This window comes from Octodon degus, unplaced genomic scaffold (genome assembly GCF_000260255.1).
Source record: "Octodon degus isolate 3935 unplaced genomic scaffold, OctDeg1.0 scaffold00122, whole genome shotgun sequence".
Taxonomy (NCBI): Eukaryota; Metazoa; Chordata; class Mammalia; order Rodentia; family Octodontidae; genus Octodon; species Octodon degus.
Window position 1 is genome coordinate 8,625,915 of NW_004524698.1, and position 6,661 is coordinate 8,632,575.

At 47.6% G+C, this 6,661-nt stretch overlaps 1 pseudogene; it reads right to left on the bottom strand.

The window, feature by feature from the left end:
* Window positions 1-462: 462 nt before the first annotated feature.
* On the bottom strand, window positions 463-1,252 carry LOC101569125 (annotated as a pseudogene).
* Window positions 1,253-6,661: the final 5,409 nt, after the last annotated feature.

Sequence of the window (6,661 nt, forward strand, 5' to 3'; positions counted from 1 at the left end):
TCTTTCTTTCTTTCTTTCTTTCTTTTTTCTTTCTTTCTTTCTTTCTTTCTTTCTTATTATGTATTTAATACAGGGTCTCACTACACAGATTGGACTCATAGCGATCCTCCTATTTTCAGCCTCCCAAGCACTGGGATTACAGGCATGCACCACCACACCCAGTCTCAATCACTGCCTCACCCCGTCCTGGGGATGGGGCTGGCACTGTAGGCCGGGGATTGAATCCCTGGCCCTTGCGTCTGTCTATGCAGGTACTTTAATCCACTGAGGTATCTGGCTGGCCCTGTTCTTTTCATTAATTAATGGTATCTTGGAGATCCCTCTCCATCAGCTCATATCAGATTTGTTTTAGCAGTAAATGATAATCCATTGTTTAGATAATTTTATTAATTAGGCCCCCTTAATTTTATTAATTAGCCTTCTACTATTTTTTTTTTTAACGAGGTCACATCTAATTTATTTGTTACTGAAGCATTTCACTTTTGACTGGACTCAGACTTGGAAGTAGAAGCTCTCAGAGATGACAGCCTGCGTCGCTTGGCAATCTGCTCCTGGCGTTTTTCTTTGGCTTCCTTCATTCTCTTGGCCAGAAGTTTAGCATACTCTGCAGCCTCCTCCTTGTTTTTCTTAGTGCGCTGCTTCTTCAGTGCAATACGGCGGCGTTTGTGTTGAAGGACACGTGGAGTAACAAGTCTCTGGATCTTGGGGACTTTAGTCCTGGGTTTTTTACCTTCCTTGTTCAAGGGCTTCCTGACAACATACTGGCGGACATCATCTTCCTTAGACAGATTGAAAAGTTTGCGAATTCTGCTAGCTCTTTTGGGCCCTAGGCACCGAGGCACGGTAGTATCGGTCAACCCAGAAAGGTCCTTCTCTCCTTTCTTTACAATAACCAGATTGAGAACGCTGAGGTTGGCGTCCACGATGCAGCCTCGGACGGATTTCCGCTTTCTCTCCCCGGTCCTCCGCGGTCGGTAGCAGGAGTGTCCCTTACTCAGCAGCAGGCGCACACGGCCGTGGGTGAGGACGCCCTGCTTCATGGGGAAGCCCTGCTTGTCGTTCCCACCGCTGATTCGGACCACGTAACCCTTCCACTTTTCACCCAGGGAGTCAGCGGCCACCTCTGTGGCCATGCGCTTCTCATAGAACATGCGAAGCTTGCGTTCATCATCGACCTCGATGAGTTTCTGGCAGCCAGTGGCTGGGAAGGAGATGTTCAGCTTCATGCCGAAGCTACCGATCGCCTCCCAGGAGCCACAAAAGAGAGCAGCCTTCTACTATTTTAAAGAATGCTGCAATAAGTATGTGTGGGTTACTTTCTGGTGTCCACGTGCGACTGTGACAAAATCTGTGGGTGTGATCGCTATTGCCACACTGCGCCCTGTTCCCCAGCAGTGTATGACAGGGCCTGTTTCCCTCAGCTTCTTCACCAGCACTGTCTGTTAGCAAATATCTTATTTTCCCCAACCTGGTGGATAAAAGCTGGTGTCTTGCGCAATGCAATGTGGTAGCCTGGATTAGACCCTGGAACAGGTAAAGGACCTTGTACAAAGCAGGTGGAATCTGAATGAAGTCTTTAGGCTGGTTGGTAGCAACATGCCCAAGTTGCCACTAACACAGAGAAACCACACAGGATGAGGGTATGTGGTGTTCAATTTTGCAATTATTTTCACATATGAAAATGATGCTAAGTTTTGGGCTGGGGAGATAACTTGGTGGTCTAAGCACCTGCCTGGCAAGCACAAGGACCTGGGTTCAATCCCCAGTACCGCATGCCATGCCAGCCCAGTGCTGAGCTGGCCACTGAACTGGGCATGGTGGCACTCAACTGAAATTCTAGCACTGGGGAAGCTCAGACAGGAGGATAACTACGAGACAGAGCTGTGTTAAGGAGACCCTGTACCAAATAAATATATAAATGATTAAAAAAAAAAAGGGTGGGGGGTGGTGAGATAGCTCAGCTCAGTGGTCTAGGCCCACTAAGTAGCTCTGCGGATTAAAGCGCCTCCTTAGGCAGACACAGGGGCCCAGGGTTCAATCCCCAGGACTGCCATGCCAGCCCTGCCCCTGGGGCATGCTGAGACTGAGATTGAGACTGGACGTGGTGGTGCACACTGGTAATCCCAGCACTTGGGAGGCTGAAAACAGGAGGATCACTACAAATTCAATCTATGCAGTGAGACCCTGTAGACCCTGTACTAAACACATTTTTTAAAAAGTGCTATCTAGTGGATTTGGGGTTTAGCTCAGTGGTAGAGTGCTTGTCTAGTATGCAAGAGGCCCTACATTTGCTACCTAGTAATTTTTTGAGAAAAAGTCAGGCATGGTGTTGCATGCCCATAATCTCAGTATTCTAGCAGGCTGAGGCAGAAGGATCACAATTTTTTTTTTTTTTTTTTTTTGGTGGCACTGGGGATTGAACTCAAGCCCTTGTACTTACCAGGCAAGCACTTATTCTATTGAGCTATCTCTCCAGCCCCAGGATCACAAATTTGATTCCAGCATGGGCAATTTAGCAATTTAGCTTAGGCGCCTACCTGGCAAGCACAAAGGCCCAAGCTCATTCTCATCCCCACGCCTTGCGGGGGCTACAAAAGTGAGCACAAGGCCAGCTGGAATTGCAACAGCAAGACCCAGCCTCTAAATATATATATTTAAAATAACAAGATAGGAGCACTTTCTCTAATAGGCCCTCTTGCACATGAAGTGCTGCCCTCTCTAGAGGCCCAAATTGACAGATGAAGACTTGCCCTTCCACAGCTGTCAGCAGATAAACTTTCGTGAGAAGCTGAGCTCAGGCATTTTGTTGTAGTGAGAAGCTGATACAGCCTATGATAGGCAGGAAAAAGGGTGCCCCGGTCTTGGGGAAGGGAACTGAGGTGCAAATTCAGCCAGCTTTCCTTCATCTTTCCTCACTTGTCCTTCTGCTTCCTACTGCCACCTGGCCCCTCTGGCTGGATCTGAGCCACCTATGGACATGGGCTTATATGGCAGACATCTTCAAGGTCAGTCTTAAACATCATACTACTGAGATAACCAGGAATCCAAGGCCAGGAGTGACACCTGACATGGGTTGCAGACTCCATAGAGATGAAAGAGGATGGTGACCAGCAAATGCCAGGGTTCCCTTCCACAGCCCAGGCCCTTGACAGTAACTACTCCCCCTCCCCTTACTACTCTGTTTCTCTCTCTCTCTCTCTCTCTCTCTCTCTCTCTCTCTCTCTCTCTCTCTTTTTCCCTCTCATTCTCTTTCTCCCTCCCATTTCTCCTCTCTTTCCCTCTCTCCCCTTCTCAGTCAGCCCCCACTGTTCCTCCTTTCCAGACTGAAGGACTTCTTTCTTCCCATGGTGACCAAAATCCCTTCCACATTCCTCCCATCAAGAAGAGCATGTAGCCTCTAGAATCTGTGTGGCCCTATGACTACTTATGTCCCTTGACTATGAGAGGGTGACATGCTGTTTGACTTCTAGGTTTGGCTACCAAAGGTGTTTTGCCCAAACCCATATTTGGGGTTGCCATAAAAGCACAAGAAAGAAAGTTCCCACATAGGACCCCAAAATTGTCCGAGAATATATCAGTTAAGTTTCTAAAGCAAGAAGCACTCACCTCTATGGGGGTCACCTGAAGCATTTATTAGTTTGTTTGTTTGTTTGTTTGTTTGTTTGTTTTGCAGAACCAGGGATTGAACTCAGGCCCTTGTGCTTGCCAAGGAAACACTTATTCCATTGAGCCATCTCCTGGGCCCCTGAAGCATTTATTAAGTGAAATTACTACTGTGTGGGCTGCAGTGTGACCTCACCAACAGACAGTGAAAGAAGAGAGATGTTCTACTGCTTCAGTCTGTCTGCAGCCAGGGTGTCCAAGTATGTATTTCTGAGAATTTAAGAAATTTGATAGAAGGGCTGGCCACATAGCTCAGTGGACCACAGTGCCTGCTTAGGCAGGCCCCGAGGCCAGGGTTTGATCCCCAGGGTGCCACCACACCCCCAGGGCACCCTGAGACAGTGACTGAGACTGGGTGTGGAGGCATGTGCCTGTAATTGTAGCGCTTGGGAGGCTGAAAACAGGAGGATCACTATGAGTCTTGTCTGTGTAGTGAGACCCCCGTAGACCCTGAACTAAATACATTTTTTAAAAATTGATAGAACTGATTTCTTTTGTGTTGGGGCAACAACCTAAACCACCTAAATTAGCCAGGCATAGTAGCACACAACTGTAATCCCAGCACTCAGGAGCCTGAGGCAGGAGAATTGTTTGAAGTCTCGGGCCAGCCTGGGCTATAAAGTGAGTTCAAGGCAGCCTGAACTTCATAGTGAAACCTTGTCTCATAAAAATAAATAAATCCCCTAAACATTAAAACTGCTGGGTGGCCACAGAGCAGTCAAGGCAGTCTGTGATTTCCACTCAGGACACAGAGAAGTACTGGAGGACGCTACCAGAGGCCACGTGGGCTCTGTGTTCACCAGAGCTCCCTGTGCTGCCTTGGAGGAGGTCTGCCTTCTGGGCTCATAGCACTGTGAGGGAGCCCAAGCCTGTGAGAGGCGAGTGTGGACTTGCAGCTGTCCAGCAAGGCTGCTCTGCACACGAAGGAGTAGACAAGATCACATGGAACCTTTTCTGAATTCCTAACCCATAGGACCCGTCATCAGAAAAACAGTGTTGTTGTCTGTTTCCCTATGTCTGGAGGTGATTTGTCATGCAACAACGGCTGGCCAAAACCCATTTAGAGAGTTTAGAACCAGGCATGATGGTGCACACCTGTAATCCCAGCACTTCTGAGGCTGAGGTAGGAGGATCACTGTCAGTTCAAGGCTAATCTCAGCTACATAGTAAGACCTTGTCTCTCCCCCACCCCCTACACAGTATTCACAAAATAGAGGTGGAATGTCAGACATTCAGAAGCTGGCTTCACAGGACTCCACTGCTCAGAAACCCAGTTACCCTTGAACTGCAAACAGTGTTTGTCCCCAGGATGTTTTGAACCATTGCCACCCACCCATTGCATCCCAGGAAAGGCCTGAGGCAGGCACCTGAGCAGTTATCCCCCTACATGACCCTGCAACCAAAAAGAAGAGACACAAAGGACTGATGCTGGAGATAGGCAGTTGTGAATTAGATGTCTAAGGTAAGCTCTAAGCAGAGGAAGCAGCCATAGGCAGGCAATATAACAGGAAGTAGGGGCAAATGGAGAAAGAGGATGGGATATGGTGGGAAGGCTGCTAGGAGATGCCTTATTGAGCTCAGGCTGCCGGACAGAACTCTATACGTAGGGAGTGTCTAAGTCAGCTTCCCATCACTGGGACAATAGAGCTGACCTCTGAAACTAATTAATTAATTATTTAATTAGATACCTGAAATTTAAAGGACTCATAGTTTCTGTCCATGGTCGGCTGGCTCTGAGGCAGAAACAGGATGGCCAAGTGGCATGGCAGAAGAAAAGGTGCTCAATTACAGTAGCCAGGAAGCAGGGAGAGAGGGGAACAGCTGGGACAAGAATATCCTTTTTGGCTGTAATTTCAGCATTAGGGAGACTAAGGCCCGAGGACTGCTGTGAGTTTGAGGCCAGCCTGGGCTACATAGTGAGTTCAGGGCCAGCCTGAACTGCATAGTGAAACCCTGTCTCAAAAGGACAAAAAAAAAAAAAAAAATCTTTTTCCAGGTTACATCTCTGGTGACTCACCTTCAGCTAGGCCCCGCCTCCTACAGCACTAAGTGGATGAACCCAATGGTTCACTTTACATCTGAGCCCTATGAGGACTTAAGCACAGACACTTCTTTCTCCAAGTTCTAGAGTCTAGAAGTCCAAAGTTAATGTGCTGACAGATTTGGGTCCTAGTGTTGCAGGCAGCCAAATTGGAAATATTATAGGAAGTTAGACAGGGTCAGGCCCTAAAGGAGACAAGATGGAAGACAAGGTGACCTTGCAACTGGGAAGAGACAGACACTCCCATATGGGCCAGACCTGAAGACCAAGACAAAAAGAGGAAACACAGCTACATACTTCCCTAGGGATGGGCATCAGGAATTGATATTCTAAATAGGTATCAAACACCTTGAAAGAGCCCAAATGAGTTACTAGCCCAACAGGAAGAGACCCTGTCCCATATTCATGCCTCCTTGCTATGTGACTTGCTTCCTTATTTGGTCCTGGATTTAATCAATTTTACCTGAGCAATGGTGCTTGTAATCTCATTGGTTGACCAAAGTTTTGTCCCACCTCATGCCCACCTAAGCGAGTTCCCATGTCTTCTCCACCACCTTAGACCCACCTCACTGCATGGTTTTCCTCTAAAAAAGTCCCTGGAAGAGACAGCTTTTGGGGAACTACCCGCTCAGGCTCCCTTCCTGTCCCTCTCTCAGACAGGAGCTTTTTTTCCCTCAATAAATATATTCTGCTCATAACCTCTGTTTGTTCCTAAAATTCATTCTTTGGTTTTAGAGAACACGAACTTGTGCAGTCAGGTCGGGAGATCATTTTTCCCTATGTCATTTAGAGGTTCCCTATATCATTTGGAGGTCACCCACCCGAGATCAGTTTTTCTCCCTGTATCATTTGCAAGGCTCTCTTCTGGGTTTGTAGGTGGCCACCTTTTTGCTACATCACATGAGAGTAGAGAGGAAGAGAGAGAGAGAGAGAGAGAGAGAGAGAGAGAGAGAGAGA